The 21,773-nt window shown below is 45.0% G+C and overlaps 1 protein-coding gene across 1 annotated transcript in view; it reads right to left on the bottom strand.

Moving 5' to 3' along the window:
• The window catches only part of NUP210 (nucleoporin 210), a 462,103-nt gene that overhangs the window by 45,786 nt on the left and 394,544 nt on the right, over positions 1 to 21,773 (bottom strand). The gene's annotated exons all lie outside the window — the stretch shown is intronic.

The following is a 21,773-nucleotide window of genomic DNA, read 5'->3' as shown; positions in this document are numbered from 1 at the left end:
TCTGCTATATTTCATCTACCCGCAGATATCCACTATTTCACCTTTCCATTCTGTGATCCATTCAATCTTTCATCCTTTTATCAGACTGTTACCATTCCATGTGTCCGCCCATTCATCCACTTCGTCATCCATCATTTCATGTACCCATCCTCCTTTCATCATCCATTCATACTTCCATCCATCCCTTCACTCAACCATCCATCCACTTTGTCCCATCCATCCATCCACTCATCCATTTACCCTTTCACCCAGTCAATCCACCCTTTCACTCATTCATCCATCCATTCACCCCTTCACTTACCCATCCGTCCACCCCTTCATCCTGCCACCCATCTACCCTTCCTTTCACTAATCCATCCATTCTTTCACTCATCCTTCCTTTTGCTCAACCATCCACCCTTTCACTCCATCCATCCACATAACATTTTAGTCCATCCATTTACCCTTTGACTCATCCGTCCTTTCAATCACTCATCCATCCTTTCTCTCTCTCATCATTTATCCACCCTTTCACTCATTCATCTATCCATCTTTCTTCCCTTTCACTCATCCATCCTTTCACCAGGGGCATCTCTTCCATAATAGTGCAGGATCGCCCTCCCCACCCCGAGTCAGGCAGAAATAAAATGATAAAAACATAAATTTAACATAATTTTATTTCTCACTGTCTGACTGAGCCATACAAGTCTAGGGAGGTGTTGGACCATGGCAGCCAGGAGGAATGGTGGGCACTGTAAAGTGCGCATGTGGGTTTGGCTGGCCGTCTTAGGCTGGCCAAACAGTCATGTGCACTTACATTTCTCCAAACCAGCTGTGTTGCACAGCCGGGTGGAGAAATGGCACAGGCTCCGTGTGCCTGAGTGAGCATCAGCCCGCGCAGGTCAATCCTGGCGCTGCTCTAATGCTTGGGATGACAAAAGCGGAAAGAACAGATGATGGATAGAATGCTTAACAATGCAAACATTCACCCCCAGTCACAAAGATGTGTTTAATCCATTGTTTTTTTGCCCACCACGCCACCCCAGTTTGTACCCAGCCATATGCAAATCAGTCTTGACCCTGTTCCTCATGGGAAATTCCATCGCGAACTGCTAAGCCTGGTCCTCCCTGGACTGGAAGTGAGCATCCTGTGATCTGTTTCATGATATCACCCTTCATTAGCCAGGCTAGCTTGAATCCAGTGGTGCATTGAGCACGGGACCCATGTCTGGGCATGCTCATACCACTTTGGGCGACAAAAGCAAAAAGAACAGATGATGGACAGAATGCTTAACAATGCAAACATTCACCCCCAGTCACAAAGATCTGGGTTTAATCAACTGTTTTTTTTTTTACCACCATGCCACCCCAGTTTGGACCTCATCATTCCGTCAATCACTTGCTCTTTTTGCATCTGTTGCCGTAAGTGGGACGGGTATGTAAAGACATGTGTCCTGTGCTCCTTATTCCACTGGAGTCAAGCTAGCCTGACCGAGGAGGGGTGATACCCCGAAACCGATCCCAAAATGCTTGTTTCCAGTCCAGGAAAGACCTGGCCTGGCAGTTCAGGCTGGACTGTTCCAATAGGGCACAGGTTCAAGACTGATTTGCCTATGACAGGTCCAAACTGGAATGACATGGGCAGCAAAAAAACTATGGATTTAGGCCCAGATCTCTGTACTGGGGGTGAATCTTTTGGCATTGTTCAGCATTCTGTCCATCACGTGTTCTTTTTGCAACTCATGCTTGATATAGCACGAGAGCAGCGTCTGGTTTGGGAACCTGTGCTTGTGTCTCAGTGACTGCCGGGAGGGCGAGGTGCACCGAGGCAGTTGGGACAAGAGAGGCAGGTTAATTTTTTATTTTTTTTTAAACCCCATCCTCCAGACAGTGCCCTTCCTGCCCCCCAGCCCCACTACCTTTGATTGGTAGCACCCACCACTACCTTACACTCATTCATCAATGCATCTAATCATTCACTCTTTCATCCTCTCACCCTCCCAGCCCTTCACGTTAATTATTAGCCATTGTCTGACAAGCTGCTGACAAAGAGACCAGCCACCCACCCACCCTGTAGCTGCTAAAGTGAAGGGGTGGACAACACCCGATTCTGAACCTATGTAAACCCTGAACCTATGCAACACCAAGGGGGAACTCCCTTAATGTCTTCGCCCTCGCGCTAACCCAACATTATACGTGCAGGTGCGAGGACAAGCAGAATGTTCATGGGCACCCTCATTTTGCATTATATATGAAGTGGCATACAGTCGGTACACCCCCTGGACACCCCTTGCAAGGTGGGCCACAGAGTCTCAGAAACATCTAGGCATCACCCCGCAGCCGGGTGCTGTGACGTACTGCACCTGCCTGTTGGAGGATCCCTCCTTCCTCTTGAAAATGAGGTTAAATTCCTCCGAGTATAAAGAGATAACAGTGGATTAAAGTTCCGGCTCTGTCTCTCATTGGTGCATTCTTCCCAGTCCAGCCATGAATTGTCAAGGGCTTGAATCTTTGTCTTTAGATAGTGCTTTCGTGTTAATAAGGGACAGTGTCCCAGTCGGTGGCAGGCCTGGGATGCACTTTCACTGAGTGGGATAATGTGCCCGATTGCTAATGAGGTCTTTGGTATCATTCTCAGGGAAGATGGAATGGTGTAATTTATGAGGGTCGTTTTAACCCCTTGGGTGCCGCGGACGAGGTGATCTCGTCCTCGGCGTCAGTTCCCCGGTGCCGAGGACGAGACCACCTTGTCCTGCTATGGGCCCCCGGGGGGAGCGCTAGTGCTCCCCCCGATGGCCGAGCACCCCCCTCCCCTGGGCAGAGATGGAAGGGGAATCGCTTCCCCTTCCACCCCCACCCCTCCCGTGACCCCTTCGTGGCATCTGATGACATCAGCGCGCAAAACCCCCTGCGGTGGAAGCTCAGCTTCCAGTGCCGATCGAAGGAGAAATGCAAAAGCATTTGTTCTCCGATCACGTGGAGGGGGCGGAGAGGCATGAAAGGAGAGGAAAGGCCTTTCCTCTCATGTCTCTCTGAGCATTTCAGCTGCCCGATCGCATCAGAAATGCCACTAGACACCAGGGATTTTTTTTAGTTATTTGAAATAAGGGGAACGGCCCCTTGGGCAAGGGCCGCTCCTCGGGGGAAATTAATTTTAGGCCATTTCTGCCCCCCCCCCCCGGAGGCAGAAAACCACTAGACACCAGGGATAATTGTTTTTTTGTTTATTTTTTTATGTTTGGGGAGCGGCCCCTTGGGCAAGGGTCGCTCCCGGGTGGGGCAAATTATTAGGCCAATCTGCCCCAAAGGGGGCAGAAACTTCTAGACACCATGGATTGGTGTGTGTGTGTGTGTGTTTTGCTTGGGGGGGGGGGGGGGGGGGTAGCCCCTTGGGCAAGGGTCGCTCCTCATGGGGGCACATTACTGTTGGCCATAACTGCCCCCCCTTCGGGGCAGATGGGCCTATTTTTGGAAGGCCCATCTGCCCCTAGAAAGCCCACCAGGGAAGATTTTTTTTTCAAAATAAGAGGTTTGGGGTATCGCCACACCCCCACCCCAAATAAATGGGGCCAAAGTTGTTCTGCCCACCAGTGGGCAATTACCCCCGATCCACACCCCGGGGGGTCAGAAAGTCTATTAGATGCCAGGGAATAAAAACAATAAAAGAAAATAGTGGGGTGGTGGCTACCAACCAGTATGGGCCTAGTCACCTAGTTATGCCCCCACCCGAACCGAAGGGGCTAACAGTCATTCAGCTCTCCCCGCACACTAAAACATCTGATCCCATGGCAAGCAAGAAGACATTTGATTATTTTTGGTTTTTGTTTTACATTTGGGCCACAAGAGCGTGGTAACTCTCAAAATCGTCCCACTTGGAATGGTGAGGGCTGCACTTTTTTTTTTTTTACTTTGGTAAGCTGCCATGTAGAAAAATCCACAAGACCTAGACACATATGAAAACTAAACATCTAGTTGATTCCAGGGTGGTGTGCTTCACATGCACCCCGCACTATTCCCTTATCCACTATGCCCTGCAAACCTGCAACTTTGCTGGAAAGGACACATTTTCCCCACTTTATTTGATGGAACCTTCCGGAATCTGCAGGAATCCACAAAATTACTACCACCCAGCATTGTCTCATCTATACCGATAACATTTCTGCTGCACTTGTCAGCCTAAAAATGTTTTTTTTTTCAAACTGCCCTTTTGGATCCACTTTGGTTCCCCCTCAATTTAGATGGGTTTTTGGCTCTTCCCTGTCACAAACACTTGGCCCACCCACACAAGTGAGGTAACATTTTTATCGGGCGACTTGGGGGAACACTGGGTGGAAGGAAATGTGTGGCTCCTCTCAGATTCCAGAACCTTCTGTCACCGAAATGAGAGGAAAAAGTGTTTTTTTGGCAAAATTTTGAGGTTTGCAAAGGATTCTGGGTAACAGAAACTGGTGAGAGCCCGACAAGTCACCCCGTCTTGGATTCCCCTAGGTCTCTAGTTTTCAAAAATGCACAGGTTTGGTAGGTTTCCCTAGGTGGCGGCTGAGCTAGAGGCCAAAATCCACAGGTAGGCACTTTGCAAAAAACACCTGTTTTCTTTGAGAAAATGTGATGTGTCCACTTTGTGTTTTGGTGCATTTCCTGGCGCGGGCACTACGCCTACCCACACAAGTGAGGTACCATTTTTTTCGGGAGACTTGGGGGAACATAGAATAGCAAAACAAGTGTTATTGCCCCTTGTCTTTCTCTACATGTTTTCCTTCCAAATATAAGACAGTGTGTAAAAAAGACGTCTATTTGAGAAATACCCTGTAATTCACATGCTAGTATGGGCACCCCAGAATAAAGAGATGTGCAAATAACCACTGCTCCTCAACACCTTATCCTGTGCCCGTTTTGGAAATACAAAGGTTTTCTTGATACCTATTTTTGACTCTTTATATTTCAGAAAATGAATTGCTGTATACCTGGTATAGAATGAAAACCCACTGCAAGGTGCAGCTCACTTCTTGGCTCTGGGTACCTAGGGTTCTTGATGAACCTACAAGCCCTATATATCCCCGCAACCAGAAGAGTCCAGCACATGTAACGGTATAGTGCTTTAAAAAATCTGACATCACAGGAAAAAGGTACAGAGTAATACGTAGAGAAAAATTGCAGTTTCTTTCACCTCCATTTCAATATTTTTTTATTTCAGTTGTTTTTTTGTGTAGGAAACCCTTGTAGGATCTACACAAATTACCCATTGCTGAATTCAGAATTGTGTCTACTTTTCAGAAATGTTTAGGTTTTTGGGATCCAGCATTGGTTTCACACCTATTTCTGTCACTGACTGGAAGGAGGCTGAAAGCACAAAAAATCGTAAAAATAGGGTATGTCCCAGTAAAATGCCAAAATTGTGTTGAAAAATTGGGTTTTCTGATTCAAGTCTGCCTGTTCCTGAAAGCTGGGAAGCTGGTGATTTTAGCACTGCAAACCCTTTGTTGATGCCAGTTTCAGGGGAAAAAAACCACAAGCCTTCTTCTGCAGCCTTTTTTCCAATTTTCGTTTTAAACAAAACGAAATTTTCACTGTATTTTGGCTAATTTCTTGGTCTCCCTCAGGGGAACCCACAAAGTCTGGGTACCTCTAGAATCCCTAGGATGTTGGAAAAAAGGATGCAAATTTGTCGTGGGTAGCTTATGTGGACAAAAAGTTATGAGGACCTAAGCGCACCCTGCCCCAAATAGCCAAAAAAAGGCCAGGCACCTGAGGGGGCAAAGGGCTGGCAGAGAAGGGGTTAAAGTTTGGTTACTTGTACAAAGTCGCATAAAATATAGGCTTGTCAAAATATATCTGAAGCAAGTAAATACTATGTATACCCAATAAATATAAATTTCTTATGTGATAATATCAACGAACATACTTTGAAACGAGTGTGCTACTAAGCTTTCCATTTTATTGCTTGTACCTAAAAACAATAAAAACCTTTTGAACTGAAGAAAGTTAGATCGAGTGGAAAGCTCAATGCTTAACATTATGATTTAGGAAAGAAAAGTCCGAACCATTAAGCCGATGCAGAATGGGAAAACTCCATGCCAAATAGATTTTTGTAGGAGTTCTGGTATGAAATGTGATCAGTTACACCCACAAATTCCAGCCATGCTTGAGGATTGCAGGACGAAAAATTCTCCAAAAGAACTCATGCAACTCAAGAACAACAAACTACAAAGGGAATGAATATAAACACTTGTGTCATTCAGCACTGGAGATACAATTGACTCGAAGATACTGGCAAATACCTTCTCGGACACACTACTAAAACAGGTTTCTAGTCAAACACCTGTATTGATGTGGCTTCATCCCAATCAGTATCACCAGAATGAACTTGAAGTGTCATGAGATGGTGGATCCCATGACTATAATGTCACTAATTACATAAAAGTATTGGACTCAAAAGATGCAGACCGATGAGAAGTAGATGCACATGGTTAGGTAATTATCATTAATTCTGGTAGAGAGGAACAAGATATGCTTGTCCTTTGTCCAATCCATCCAGGTAAAGCCCTAAACAGAATATATGAGAAGAGTCTGATCTTTCACGATTTCCGTAGTCATGGCAGTGTAGGGATGGCGAGGGAAGAGGGGTGATAAAATAGCTTTCTGTAATATTTTATTTCCTTGCATACATCAGTGTTTCACAAGACTCACCAGCTGAAAGTGATAGTCATAATCCCAGCATATAGGAGCCCCCCAGTTTTATCCAAAATATTCCCACTCGAGAAACGAGAAATGTCAACACCCACAGAATGGCTTTTTAATCAGAAAATTAGATTTAGATAGCTTATCGTCCAAATAAGAGCAAACACAAACTTTCAAATAACGAAACCTAAATCCGGTATTATTTAGATTTATTCTAAAAGTCACACATTGAAACAACTCCAACCACACTATTGTGATTCTTAATACGAAAGACAATGGAGTAGACAGATGGCATCAGCCGGTCGTACAGCGTTGCACAATATAACAAATAGTGAAAGTGCATTTAGCTGAAGCAAAAAAGGCATTATATAATAAATTAGGCAAGGTTTATGGAAAATATGGTAAATAATGACCACTGTGAGCACGCCATTAAGTGTAAACGTTGCCGTTATTGAAAACTTTGATATTTTGCCATTTACTGAGACTGCTATATTTTAGACATTGGGGGTCATTCCGACCCTGGCGGTCAAAGACTGCCAGGGCCGCGAATGACGGAAGCACCGCCAACAGGCTGGCGGTGCTTCCTTGCCCATTCTGACCGTGGCGGTAAAGCCGCGGTCAGAAAACCAGGGCCGCGGTTTCCCGCCGGTTTACCCCCGGCTGGGCGAATCCACCATGGCGGCGCTGCAAGCAGCGCCGCCATGGGGATTCTGACCCCCTTACCGCCAGCCTGTTTCTGGCGGTTGTCACCGCCAGGAAGAGGCTGGCAGGAACGGGTGTCTAGGGGCCCCCTAACAGGGCCCCATTAAGCTTTTCACTGTCTGCTTAGCAGACAGTGAAAAGCGCGACGGGTGCAACTGCACCCGTCGCACCCCCGCAACACCGCCGGCTCCATTCGGAGCTGGCTTCTGTGTTGCAAGGCTCCTTCCCGCCGGCCCAGCGGGAAGGTCAGAATGGCACCAGCGGTCTTTTGACCGCGGTGCGGCCAAATGGCGGTTCCCGCCAGGCGGGCGGCAACCGCCGCCCACCGGGGTCAGAATGACCCCCATTGTCTCTACATTCAACTATCAATGGCCTGAAAGCATGATTTTAATTGTTTATTTTAAGGACCACAGTGTTACTTCCTGAATATAGCATTACTTGGACCATGGCCTCTAGGTGCCCCCTTGTCATCAGGGCTGTGGCAGGAGGCAGGCTTGTATTGGGTGACGAGTCACATGATGTCATCTTCATGGATGGCTCTAGCTAGCCGAGAGCCCACAGAATTATTTACAAAGCACCCAGTAAACCGATTTATCAGACATAATAAACAGAGGCGGGAAATGTGCTTTAGCTTCACTAATGACATTTCTGGTGGATACAAAATCTTGCAGCTCCCTGCGTTAGTATATCTCCTGAATCCAGAATGTTCAGGAACTTTACCATCAGCAACTCCCCAAAGCACTCAAGTGATGAGATGAGGCTTCAGCGATTCTGGTCGCTGGATGTAACAACACTGTAGGAGATCAGGGACCGACTAGCTGACTGGCACAACTTCCTGGAACTTTTTCAGTGGTCTGTTAAGGCGTGAAGAACCAGGAGAACATCTGTGACAGCGCCAATTACAGCACATAAGCACATAACATGATGGCATACCTGGGGGTCTTACTGTACACAACACTAACTTATCGGGGAAGAAAGGCAGTGAGGAATCTATGTTGGCACATTATATGTCCTCCATAAACAAGCACACTTTTGTTCTGGTGGATACATCTGCTCTCAGTTTTCTCACCTTTTGAGTCCCAAAACACTACTTCTCTGGGGATTGGAACTAGGAAATGGCAAACAACAAGTATGTGAGTCTGTAATGTTTGGAAAAAGCATTCAAGGACACCCACATTACAGCCCATCAGATATCTGCTACTAGAACGCCTTATGAAAGAACTGTCAAGTAGCCAGAGCCTTAGTGGAGTGGGCACAAATTCCCAAAGTATCTTTCTAGGCTAAGGTAGAACTACTCTTGATACAAGTATCACCAGATGGAAAATGGTGTGTTTGGCCACAGACTTACACTTTTTAGCTCTGGTGAAGCCCAAAAAGAGTTGATAATTAACTCTATCCAGTGCAATATGACTGATGTAATAGGACACGTCTAAGGTCCAGTTCATGTAGCATCTCCTCCTCTTTACTGTGATGAGGAGAAAAGAAGGACGGAAGTGCACAGGACTGGAACATGTTAATTGTCAGAAGCTACCTTCTAGAGGAAGAATGGACAGGTAAGAAGAACCAATTTATCTGACTAGAAAACAGTTAAAAGTGGACAGACGAGAAGCCTAAGGTTTCTCGACTCTACAGGGTGAAATTACAGCCACTAACAGTCCAGTCTTTAGAGTAAGAAGGATGACAAGCAATTGTTCATTGGTTCAATTAGGAATAAAATGAGGGAAGCCTGCACATAATTTGATTTCTAAACAAGGATGGTTTGCCAGATAGACGTTTGAAGGCGATGGGTCAGCCACATAGCCTTCAACATTCGCTATTGCTAGAGCCTCATGGGCAAGAGACAGAGGAAATTCCAGGACATTATGTTGGTGGCATTATATGAGCGCACTCCCACCTGTTCATATAATGGACAATGATGCTGTTGTGTGACAGAACCGCAAAGGTGCTCCCAAGGTGGAAGGGAGAAGTATCTTCATGGCAAAATGGACCACCAGCCTGCTCCAGGATATTTATGTGCGGAACATAGGACACACATCAGGACGCCCTGATGGGCACCCACCCAATGAGGAGACATCCATGACCGTGGTAGTTCCAGACTGTGGCAGGCTGAAGAGACGACCCAAAAAAAGGTTTGAAGGGTCCATCCACCAGTGTAGATCTAAATGAACTGTCTAGACGATCTACACCTGAGCTGAGAGATTCCCCTCACTTTGCAGCCTCTGTATATCTCTAGCACCACTGAAGGGCTGTAATCTGCCATCTGGCATGAGGCACCAGTATGATGCATAAGTATACAAGACTAAGCATAAGAAAAAGGTGCAGACCGAAGAACTGAGTCACAAACATCAGACTTGTCCCCTGGGTATCATCGTTATTCTGACAAGGAGGAAAAACCTCCATCCACGTCATATACATCACTTCTGCACTGGAGGGTTGTGCGATTTTAGGCCGTTGACCGTTAAGACCAAGTCATGTGGGAGAGTAACTTGCACTGAAGACGTTCTTTAAATAGCAACAGGGACCATGCCTTCACCAGTCAGTAGTCCAAATATTTAATGCATGAACTTCGGACCAATTCAGTGAAGCCACCATAATGGCCAGCACATTTGTAAAGATGCATATTGCAGTCTTCAGTCCGTTGTTAATGTAGAATGTTATTTGTATTTTAAATATAAAAACAATTACAAATTTACTGACATTAACATCAGTTCTTTGAATGTCCCTGTCTTATCCCCTGAATCCCGTCCGGTTTTTATTCCACCATAAATTATGCTGTTTTATTCAGTTTCCACCTCAACCCCTGCACACCCCACCTCCTCTCCTGGATGATATCCCACAATATTTTGTGTTAGCCTACAATGTTTTAATAGCTCAAATAATCCCGTCAAATGTTTTTGTGTTTAACTGAGCATCCTTGTGACCCATAGATTGGTTGTTCCATGATCCTGCACAATTCCATAAGCCTTTCACAGAGCATTTCATAACCTACTTCTGCCGCTCTCCATTTTTGTGTGATGTCTCTTTTTCTGGACTATCAATCTCTGCCCTATAAATAGCCATTAGTAGCAATTAGTAAGTAGGTTCAGCAAATCAACTGTGGGTGTAATCAACATTCTAACCCTTACCATTTCATATTGCGTTTTTTTCAAGACCTTTCCAATACCTCTGTACGATTGTACACTCGTATACAGCATATAAAATGGTGCCTTCTTCTGACACGTCAGGCAATTAAGGAATGAGTGTCACGTTTAATGCCTAAGTTTATATCTGGTGTGCTATATTCTGTGTAAGTAGCAACACTGAGTGTGCTCTTTCTGATATGGCCACTTGTTAACTTAGTTGTCCATTCTGGGTCTTCAGGTATCTGTCTTCCATGCTTCTCCTACTACGGGAATGAGTCAGTTGTGTTCATCACCACTAAGTTATATAGTCTGGCGATCATTTCATCCGGAAATTGTTCTAATTTAAGTTAGGCCTCTATTTGGCTGAATTTCAGATTTGGTACTGCCATGTCTATGCATGGCTGTAGAGAATGTCTCAAATGCAGGTAGCAGAAGATTTGACAACTGTGCCTTTCAAATTTGTGGTGTATGTCTAGAAATTATTTTGCATGTCCGTTATTTGCTACATTCTTAAATGTATCCTTGGCATGTCCCATTATTCAAATTCTGCTAAAGCAACGACTTGTGGAAGGGGTTAAAACACCCACAGAGGGTTGCTACTCTTTTTTGTGCATTCCATTACATTGTTCTCTGCGTCTCCATCCATATCGCCAGTACTATTGTGTCCGTGCGTGTAGGGGGTGGAATTGCATTCTTATCTAGTACTTTATGCCACTTGGTGCACATGGTGCCCCTCCAAACTTAATTCTAGGTTATGGATGGTTATGTAACAGTTTTTCCCACGAGAGAACTTAGGACTTCAAATAAGACTATTTTACATTATATCAAAGGGCTTTATAAAGTCTACCACAAAGAATGCTTAGTGAGCAGACCTTAGCCGCATGAAGCTGCTCTGGTCTAGGTGCATTAGTCAGAAGATCATCAGTGTCAATCTATGGGCAAGTACTCTAAAACGAATTTTGAGTTCCATATTTATCAGGACTCGAATATATGTTTTGTTTGGTTGTACGATTGCACCAATTAAGTTTCTTCTAGCACTTCAGGTAGCGCTCCTTTTCTCTTGTAAGTGGACATCATCACTAAGAAATGAGAAGCTAGTACATCTGCAGAGCATTCAAAGAATTTCACCAGGAACCCATTAGGGTCCGTGTTTAGCCAGATTGTAGTTGTGAACTTTTCTCCATAATCCCCTCAACCACGTTGTTTTGGTCCAGTTGATATTTTAATTCTTGCCATAATGTAGCCTTTGAGAGACTTTCCACAAACGTTTCTAGATATTCTTACTGCTCCATCTTAGAATAGGGACCACAACAACAATACAACTTTTTCCCCTTAGCCATGTCTCAGGCCTGCCACTGTAGGGCCTGTGTGTGCAGTTTACTGCCACTTCAACTTGCCATTTAAAACTACTTGACAAGGTTCTATGCAAGTAAAAGGGAGGGCACGTACTTGTACGTTTTACATGTCTTGGTAGTGAAAAACTCCCAACGTCATTTTTCACTACCATGATGCCTGTCCCTCTCATTGGTCAGCAAATTCCCTTATATACTTTTAAGTGGTAATTTCTGATCTGAAAGGAGTGGCATTGTCACGGTTGGAATGGTAGTGAGAAATCCTGCTTTCTGGTAAAGATAGATTTAACATTACTATTTTAGAAATTATACTTTTAGAAAGTAGGCCAATGCTCTGCACTTTCTGCTCTCTGTGCCTTACAGCCTGTCTCCAATCTACGTCTGGTCTGTGTTGGCGGACAGCTCCCTTGCACATTCTACCCAGACAGCCATGAACACAGGACACTCATTCATCTGCATACTGATGGGTCTTCCTACGCAGGAAGGGTGGTGGGGGCTGTCACACCTCAAAGGCTAGAGCCCTGACCTCACACAAAGGACTGATAACCCAGCACATATCTCCTGGCAGACTGGACTGGGATGAAAGGGGAACTAGTGCGCTTCAAAACCACTCTTTGAAGTTTTCCTTCACTTCTCTGTCAGAAGGACTGCCATGCTGCCCAAAGGACTCATCTGGCTGACCCCTGATTTTGCTGGAAGGACTTTGCCTTCACCCACAAGTGATCTCCAAGGCTTGGACTGAGCTTGCCTCCTGTTAAAGAAGTCTCAGGGCCATCAAAGACTTCACCAGAGAGAGAGAGAGAGAGAGAAAAAATCCATTGCATCGGAAAATCGGTGCAGTGCGTAAAAAAAATAAAAATTTAAAAAAAATAATAATTGATGCAGTGCCTGTATCGTGATTGAAAAATTAACTTATCGCCTTCCGGATCGACGCATCGCCTGCTTCATTCTCCAGTGCATTTTGGATTTTCCACGCATCGTCCCTGGGCATAAAAATATCCCGCACCGCATTAAGGAGCCAAAGCAGAGCACCGGCAAATAGACGCATCACCTTGCCTGCGAGGAAAAAAATCAATGCACCACCAGGGGCGGCTCCTCCACAATGGTGGCAAGAGCCAGTACATGAAAAATAAACCATAGCTTACTATCGTTTTGTTTTTCATCTGCTGGCTCAGCCAGCATGTGAAGAGAGGGGCAGGGCTGGGCCAGCAGGAGGGTGGAGGAGGAGAGAGTGTACCTAAGTGCGCATATGTGTTTAGTCGGCCGTCTCAGGCCGGCCAAACACACATGCTCACTTAGGTTTCTCCAACCCTCCTGTGTTGAACAGCTGGGCTGGAGAAAATGTACAGACCCCATGACTGTCTGAGCAGCAGTCCAAGCCGTTCAGACCATTCCTGATGCTGCTTTCGTACTAAGTTTAGAATTAAAAGAGTGCCAGGATTGCTGGGGAGCCTGTGCTATTGTCCCAGTGAATGCTGGGACACCAGAAGAAGAGCTAGGCTGCAGCAGCAGCGACAAGAATAGTAAGTGTTCCCCCCCCCCCCCCCCCAGACCGTCATTCCCTCACCTCCCCTATGACATTTGTGGCCACCGCTGCACACAACCTCTGCTGTGCTGTATGTGGTGCTTAAAAGATACAACCATTGATTCCTATGGATACAGACTTACCTAAAACTCTAAAAAGTGATAACTTCACTTAGGCATATTGGCTTCATGTCGGTTTGGTCTTATTTTATTCAGATACATCTGATCTATTTGCCTAAACTGGTGTGGAGTACTTTTTGTGTTGTTTTCACTGTGTTATTGCACAAATCCTTTAAACATTGCCTTTTAAATTAAGCCTGTGCTTTGTGCCAAACTAACAGAGGGTGAGCACCGGATAATTTAGGCTGTGTTGGTACTTACCCTGACTAGGATTGTGGTCCCTACATGGACAGGGTGCATAATTCTGCCAACTACAGTCATTTTCTAACAATATTTAATTGGTTGCTGATTGTTCAAATTGGGGGCTTCAGGTCTTGTGTCGCTTTTGGTTCTGCTAATATTGATATTGTATTTTACCCTTTCTTAGACCACTGCCGCATGGCTCGCACATCGTCAGTATTGATTTCAGTTTGCCATTCATTGCTACTGAGCCACACTGCTTGAGAATGGTTTCTCGTGTACCTTCCATGCTTTCTTGGAAGCCCATAAATTGTAGGTTACTATGTTGGGTGCTGCTGACCACACCTTCTGGTCATTCTCACAGGTTTTGTGAACTGACCATCAAGTTTGTCACTTTCCCTTGCAGCCTCATGACCCCGTCTTCTAGTTCTGAAGTTCACTCCTAAACTTCAGTTACCCAGTCTACTGTATTGATAAGATCGTAATTCATTTATTAATTCATTAGATAACCTCTTGAGCCATATCACCTATTTCTATTTCCAGCACAAATATTTTGATTGTATCTGGAATCATCTGTGTTTTATCTAGGGGGTGGTTGTGTTATTTGTTGCACAATGAAGAATCTTCTTTTTCAATTTCAAGATTTCAGGGATTGCTTCTCACAAAATTCTCTATTTTGATTTTGTCAGCTCCTTGGCCTGATACGTTTTTCCCATTTTTGCCCCTTAACTTTTCTCTTTCTGAACTTGTCCAATCTCTTCAATAATGACGTCCTAAGAGGGCCTTCTAGATGGCTGAGGCTGTGAGCTCTACTTATGCCCTTCTTCCAATCTGGCTGATCTTTTCCATTGTTTTAAGTTGTTTTTATAGCGATGTATGTTTGCAAGATCTATGACGTCAGGTTAAGCCTCTTGTTGCACCTGACATACTTGGCGTGGTTCCCCCCCCCAACTTTTTGCCTTCCATATCCTGTTTTTACTGACCTAGTTTTTGTTGGCTTTATGACTCTGCACACCTTACCACTGCTAAGGTGATTGCGCTCTCTTCTTTTAACATAGCAAAATATGCTTACACCCAAGTGGCATATTTTCTTTTTGTATGCGCCTTGTAAATTGGTACTAGGTATGCCCATGGCCTTTAAATTAAATGCTACTAGTGGGTCTGCAGGACAAATTTTGCCATCCACTCAAGTAGCCCTTTAAACATGCCTGAGACCTACCACTGCAGCCCGGGTGTGCAGTTTAAACTGCTTTTTGGCACAAACGTTTTGCTAGGCCTGAACCTTTCTTTTTAATCCATATAAATCACCTGTAGGGTGGGCCCTAAGCAGCCCAGAGGGCAAAGCAGTGTATCTAAAAAGTTGGACATGTACTTTTAAGTTTTACATGTCCTGGTAGTGTTGAACTCAAATTCGTTTTTCACTATTGCAAGGCCTACGTCTCTCTTAGGATAACATTGGGTTACCTTATTACATTTAATAAGTGCTAGCTTTCATTCGGAAGAAGGTGAGGATGTTGAGTTTGGCATCCAAGGAATTGTAATTTAAAACCCTTTTTAAAAGTAAAGTCTGATTTTAAGTCACAATTCTGAAAACAGCAGTTTTTAAAAGGTGGCATTTTCTGGCTCGAACGATGTGGTGCATGCAGCCTGAATCCTCAGTCACATGATTAGTGGCCAGATGTAGGTACGTTGGGTTTTGCGAGTCGCAAAACCTTATGCACAACAGTGTCCTGACACTGTTTGTGACTCACAAGGGGGTAGCAAATGCCCACCTCATGAATATTCATGAGGTGGGTCGCAATTTGCGACCCCCTTGAGAATCGCGGCACTCACAGGGATGGTGGCCTGCTGGAGACAGCAGACCACCATGTCTGTGACTGCTTTTAAATAAAGCATTATTTTTTTAATTTTTTTAAATGCAGCCCGTTTTCCTTAAAGGAAAATGAGATGCATTACAGAACTAAAAAATGAAACGTTTTTGTTTCATTTTTTCAGAGTAGGCAGTGGTTCATAGGAACACTGCCTGCTCTGGAAAAATGTTTTTAATGCCATTCACAAAGGGGAAGGGGTCCCATGGGGACCCCTTCCCTTTTGCGAATGGGTTAGCACCCATTTTAAATGGGTGCTAACTGTGATGCTAAATGGGTGCTAACTGTGATTGCTTTGCGACCGCGGTCACAAAGCAATCCTGCATTGCATTGTGACTCGCAATTAGGAAGGGGATACCTGTGACTGTGCAATTTGTGCATTGCAAAGTGCATTTTGCACGTCGCAAACAGTGATTTTCGCGACGTGCAAAATGCTTCCTACAGCTGGCCCTTGGTGTAGCTCGGATCTCTGTGTATTGCTTTTAGCCAGTCAGTCAAAGGAGAATAGGTGCTGGCAGGATGGGTTATGTCTGACTTGATAGGGAGATGGAGTTGTCACCTACCACACTTACACATCACAAGGTCTCTGCTTGAGCACACTCACAAAAGGGTTTGACACTTATCTTTTGTGCCCCCAGACAATCTGTGCCAGGACAGGAAAGCAGTAAATCACAAGCACCTCTTGAGGGAGAAGCCTCTAGAAAATTCTCCTAATTCAAAGTAGGCACCAGGTATAAATATTGGACCCTCAGATCCAACTCTTCAATACACCTATGGACCTGTGAAGACTCAGAATGACTGCGGTGCTGCTCTGCAGAAGGACTGTTACTCTGTGGCCCTGATGCCTGAGTGAGAAGGAATGGACATGCATCTTGAACCCAGGACTATCCGAGTGATTGCAGGGGCTAGTTTGCTGGCCTCCTGATCAGAGCCTAGAGTACAGAAATGGTTCCAACCACCTTGAACCCAGACCGTGGCCCTTGTGTGTTGTGAGTTCCGATACCTAAAATGGGGCTACCCCAGTCCTCGACCCTTGGAAGAGGGCCTGAATGTGCTCTGCCAGCCCGGCTGTGGTCCTATGAGCAGAACTGATGTAGCACCTCGGAACTGCTGCTGCATGACACATCCCGACGCAGGACCAGCATCGCAGTTCCCATGGGACTGCCGCTGCATAGCGCATCGACACAGCTCTTGCCATCACAAGTACCTCATCGACAGCATCCTTGATGACACAGGACTTTTCATTGCAGCTTTCTTGGTACCACCCCTGTGCGAAGCATCCTTGATGTGGGATTTCGCAAGCACTCCGCAAACCAGGATTTAAAGTACGTTGTTTGGGGGGGCCTAACTTGATCCCTGTATCTGTCGAGACGGGCCACTCACCTGAAAAGCAGGGTGGCTGCAGGGGCAATGGTATGCCTCCTGACCTCCTGGAACACCTCTCTGCACTTCCTGGTGGACACAGAAACCCCGGCAGGTTTCCCAAAAGGAAAGGGGGAGGGGAAGAGAAAGAGACAAAACACTGCCACGTTTTGCTGGTCCAGCCAGGCACCCTGTATCTTTGGGGGGGGAGGGGGAGGGGCAGGTCATTGTTGACAGAGTGATAGTAGAGTTAGTGCACTCAGCTTCCTTGAAACTGAATCTCTCCTTCTGATATGGGCACGGGAGCGGTAGAACACCAGGATGCTCCAGCCCTTTTCTTGGATAATAGTAACTGTTGGCACAATTACTAACAATGCATTACCAAAAACCCAAACTGAGTACCATAACAATAAGTACTGCAACACTAGGGCTGGCTTCACAGAGATTCTTTGTTGCACACTACAATTAGAACTGTGGTTGCACTTATCATGCACAAGAAAGACAAATAAGGGCATTAATTATATCACATATAGCTTTCCTGCATGTATAGGGTTAAACTAAAAGGAACAAAAACAATCCAAGACACATAAATGTCCACTCTGGGTTCAAACACTTGGGGTGGCACAGTTTGGTTTGGTTTCACTGTGTGTGTGAAAAACCCTTCAAAAAGCAAATTCCTCCAACCTGAAACATAGGCATGAATGACAATTGAAATCCAAGAGTTATGCTATTAGAGAAAGAAAAGTCACGTAAATGCTCTTTTAAAATTGCACTGTAACTTTTTGTAGTACTTGAGCTCAAGCAGATTTCCTGAAGCACATTTAGGCAAATAATACAATAATGTAGAATGTTCAAAAATGCTTTTGTCTCTTCAAGATAAGCACTCTGCCAAAATACGAGGTCTGAAATACACCAGCTGTTCTAGGAAAGCGGTGCTCAGAGAACAAACTCCCTGGAGAATACTAGTCACTTAGCTGCAGTCTTTTCCGGAGTGCTGGAGGAATGCCTAGTGTCAGCTGGTACAGGAACGAAGAAAAGAATTGCCTCAAAAGTCCTGAATACGAAGATGACAGCAGGGCTAAACTGCCAAGTCAGATGCTGAGATCAGGAACCAAAACAAAGCCAAGCAGGAAAGCATGCTTCACTCTGCTATTTATAGCCAATCAGGAGCACATGTCTACACCAGACCTAATTAGAAGCACATGTCTACACCTGCTCACATTGGCAAACACGCATAGGTAAAACAAGCATTGATAAAACCAATTGTGTAACACAGCACATTATGTTTACTTAGAAACATGAAGGTTTAACCAAGAACAGAGATATGATTCAACCCTAATCCCTGGGGATGCTGACAGATAACGCAGGAGGCACCTTGGGGATTCCTGACAGTATTCAACCCACACTCCATCTCAGTCAGCCTGAACTTGTCACTTTGTCCTGGTCCCACAATACCATAGTTGGCGATTTGTGCTTCTAGGCACTACTTTCACTTAAAACTTTAAAATTGCATCTTCCTGGTTCTACTGATTGGATTTTTGTTGTTTTGGTCTCAAATGGTTTATTACATTTTACTGTATTCTTAAGGTGATGTAGTTTTTTCTTGTGTTGTATTTTCACCTTATTACTGTTTGAAGTGATGCAAAAATACTTTACATATTGTCTCTAAGTTACGTCTAAATGCTTTTGTGCAAACCTACAAGAGGGTTGAGTAAAGGTTAGTTTGGGCTTACTAGTGTCTCACCCTGCCTGAGACTGTGGCTGCTGCTTGAGTAGGATTTCACTCCTCTCAACAAGTAAGGCAATTTCCTACACTTTGATCTTCTTACTATGCCAAATTAAACTGTTTGGCTCATGGTTTGGCTTTGGTGTGACCTGGACGTCTATGCCCCATGTGGTTCCCCTTTCAGACTTTTTTTATGCCCTGAGGAGTACGGTTTTCTATGGCCGTATTTGTAGGCTTGTCTTATCTGTTGGTGGCAGCTTATGTCACCAGCCCCTCCCACCAATCCGCTTTCTAGCTTGTTTGATGGATTTTCCTCTCTTCAGTAGTTTGAATGCCCCTTTTGGGCAACCCAAGGTCCATCCTCACTCTTTCTGTCAGCGATGAGCATGTATCTGCGCCACACCTCTGGTCAGATGCTGTCCATGACTGAAGCTCTGTCCCCACTTCCTTTTTTCTGGCATGGTGGGGACTGGGGGTGGGAAAATGGGGCCAGTTCAGTTTGTGTTTTGGGCCATGAGGTCCTTTGACCATTCCAATGACTTCACAGTCACATCGGAGAGTTTGCTCCACGCACTTCACCTCTATGTCCTGCCACCATCTTGGCCTCAGGGTCAAATTTTAAATTCTTCTCCTGTTCCGTACTGTTCTTTTTCTCCCCTGCTCCTATTCACAGCTGGGGAATCTTGCATCTGTTTTTGTTGCCATCGGCCCTACCGCTCAGCTGGGATTAAATGTGAGCATCTGCCTGCTGCATGAAAGATCATCTCTTGGCCCGCTTACCATGTGACACTTCTTTACTTCTTGTGTCTGGTGCTGCTGGGTACACAAGCAGCCTGTCAGAGTGCTTGAACCCAGTGTTTCTTATACAGTTCATATTCATTTTCTCTGCTACAGCATCTGGATGCTTCTGATTTTTCAGGATGTTCAGGCAGTTGGCTGGAATGAGAGTGAAGTACACCTACCATGTTTGCCAGCCAGCCCATGCTGTACTCAATCTTAATGGCAGGGCTGTGAAAAAACAGAGAGCCTCCCCCAACATGAACCTCAGGAGGTCACAGGTGTCCCTGAGGGTCAGCAGCACATGGCTGAGGAACAGTCAATTGAAAACGTTTAAGATCATGGATGGGTCTCAGACCTCTGACTTTCAAGGGGACCAGGACGTAAAGGAAATAAAATCATGCGTCTCTTCCTTCCAAAAGCAAAAACACTATAGCCCCCTTGCTCAATAGGGTGAGGGGTTCTACCTCTAAAATTGAAGGGTATGCCATAGAACACATCCTGGTGTAAGCACAGCAGTCCAAGGGGCGGGGCAGAAAGGGTAGAGAATACTGCTTTTTGATTAGCTGGGAATCCGAGCCATTTTTCATGATTGTTTCCCAACTGCTTTGAGAAATGACCCTCTCACTGGAAGATGGTAGATTGATAGAGGCAGGATAGAGTCCGATGTTTTGATGCTGAAAATTTAGCAGAAAATGGAGGGGACTTGATCTGATGCTGGTGATGACATCCACCCTGTGGAAGCAGATCCACTCTTCCTCAAAGAAGCAGGACATTTGTTGGGACTTCTGGATCTGCTGAGAAGATTATCTTTGCAGGAACCATGTTACATTGTATTAGCCAAGACATATCCTGTACTGTTGGTGGAAATGTCTCACTGAGAGAAAGGGCCCAGGAGCAAGCTATAGCTCTCCTGTTCTAGAAGAACTGGGACGAGTCGACGTTCTCGCCAAACAACTACTCAGCATCAAAAGGTATTTACAAGAAAGTTGCTCACACCTCTCCTAAGAAGCCGATGGAACACCTCTAAGCATGGCAGTGCAGTATAACGGCTGTGTCCAGGGACTGAGCGACAGTGTCCACAGAATCCGCGAAGCAAACCAGGATCTATTTAGAGACTTTAAACCACCATGACCAAATTGAAAAAAAAAATTCTCATGTGGTCTAATAGGTTGATCGCTACATTTTGCCAGTTTCCACAGAGCAGGAGACCAAGGGAGCTCATGAGTCGGAGAGTATAACAATGTGAACACTTTACAGCCAAAAAAATCCCGTGTTTTTTAAACTATCGGCAGAGGCATGGGAAAGGCAATTGGGTTCAGTTTTGATGAGCCGACCTTCAGGCAGAAGGATGTGAATTGTGGGTCACCACCTATAGATATAAGTAATTTTGCAATGTGTTGACTGCTCTGCCTGAAATGATTTCTCTTATATACCTCCTCCTAGTTTGAACTATTTCTGAATTATTTCTTCAAACTGTTGGCTTTGAAGTTGGCACTGTAGATTGCTCTGACTGACTTGGTGATAACAACTTTGCAGGTTCTGACTTCTTCTTGAGTGCCAGGGCCAGAGCTCATGAAGGCATTGAGTTGGAGTCATCTGAGCTGTTGGAGTTTCAAATCAGCAGGATCAGGCTAACCCTGGTAGAATGGCCCAGAAGGTACTGGAGGCCTCATGAAAAAGTTGAGCTTTACCTTATGTAGGACCTCACCTTGCGTAGGGTCAAACGATGGAGCTGGTATGCTGCGTCTTGGCTTTTTAAATTTTGGTATTTTTTTCAGATGGCAACAAAATAATGCCATTTCTTTGAGAAACATAGCTGTTCCAAGATTATTTGAGCAAGGAAGAAGAGAATTATGGTACATTCTGCAGCTTTTGTGGGAAGACATTTTGGGGGATTTTTCTCCTGCCAGGAGACTTACCTGTAAGTAAAGGGGATTGCTTAGTTAAGTGCCTGTGGGAACTTGGGAGCATCAACTAACAGGAGTCACAGGCCGCAGCGCTGTGTTCTAAGCCCAAACATCACATTCAGATATCATGTAGGACAGACAAGGACATTTTCCAATGGTGCCTGGGCCTGGTTTAACCCTGAAATCCTAGAATGAGACATTTAACCTACTCACTGTCAAAATGGTGAGGAATTATGCAGAAAGGTGCATAAGCAGATAACTTACCCTGGTGCACTTGTTAGTGCCTAATATACTCCAAAGTCACATCCAGTGGCAGAGTCATGGTTGGAGTCGCATGATCCCACCTGGAATAGCTAGAGAGCTATTGTGGGGGAAAAGTTTCTTAAGTGTTGTCTGGCTTCTCTAAGGATAGT

Source organism: Pleurodeles waltl, chromosome 9 (assembly GCF_031143425.1).
Source record: "Pleurodeles waltl isolate 20211129_DDA chromosome 9, aPleWal1.hap1.20221129, whole genome shotgun sequence".
In the NCBI taxonomy this organism is placed as follows: domain Eukaryota; kingdom Metazoa; phylum Chordata; class Amphibia; order Caudata; family Salamandridae; genus Pleurodeles; species Pleurodeles waltl.
The sequence above is the reverse complement of the archived record's forward strand: the minus strand, read 5'-3'. Positions and strand labels throughout refer to the sequence as shown.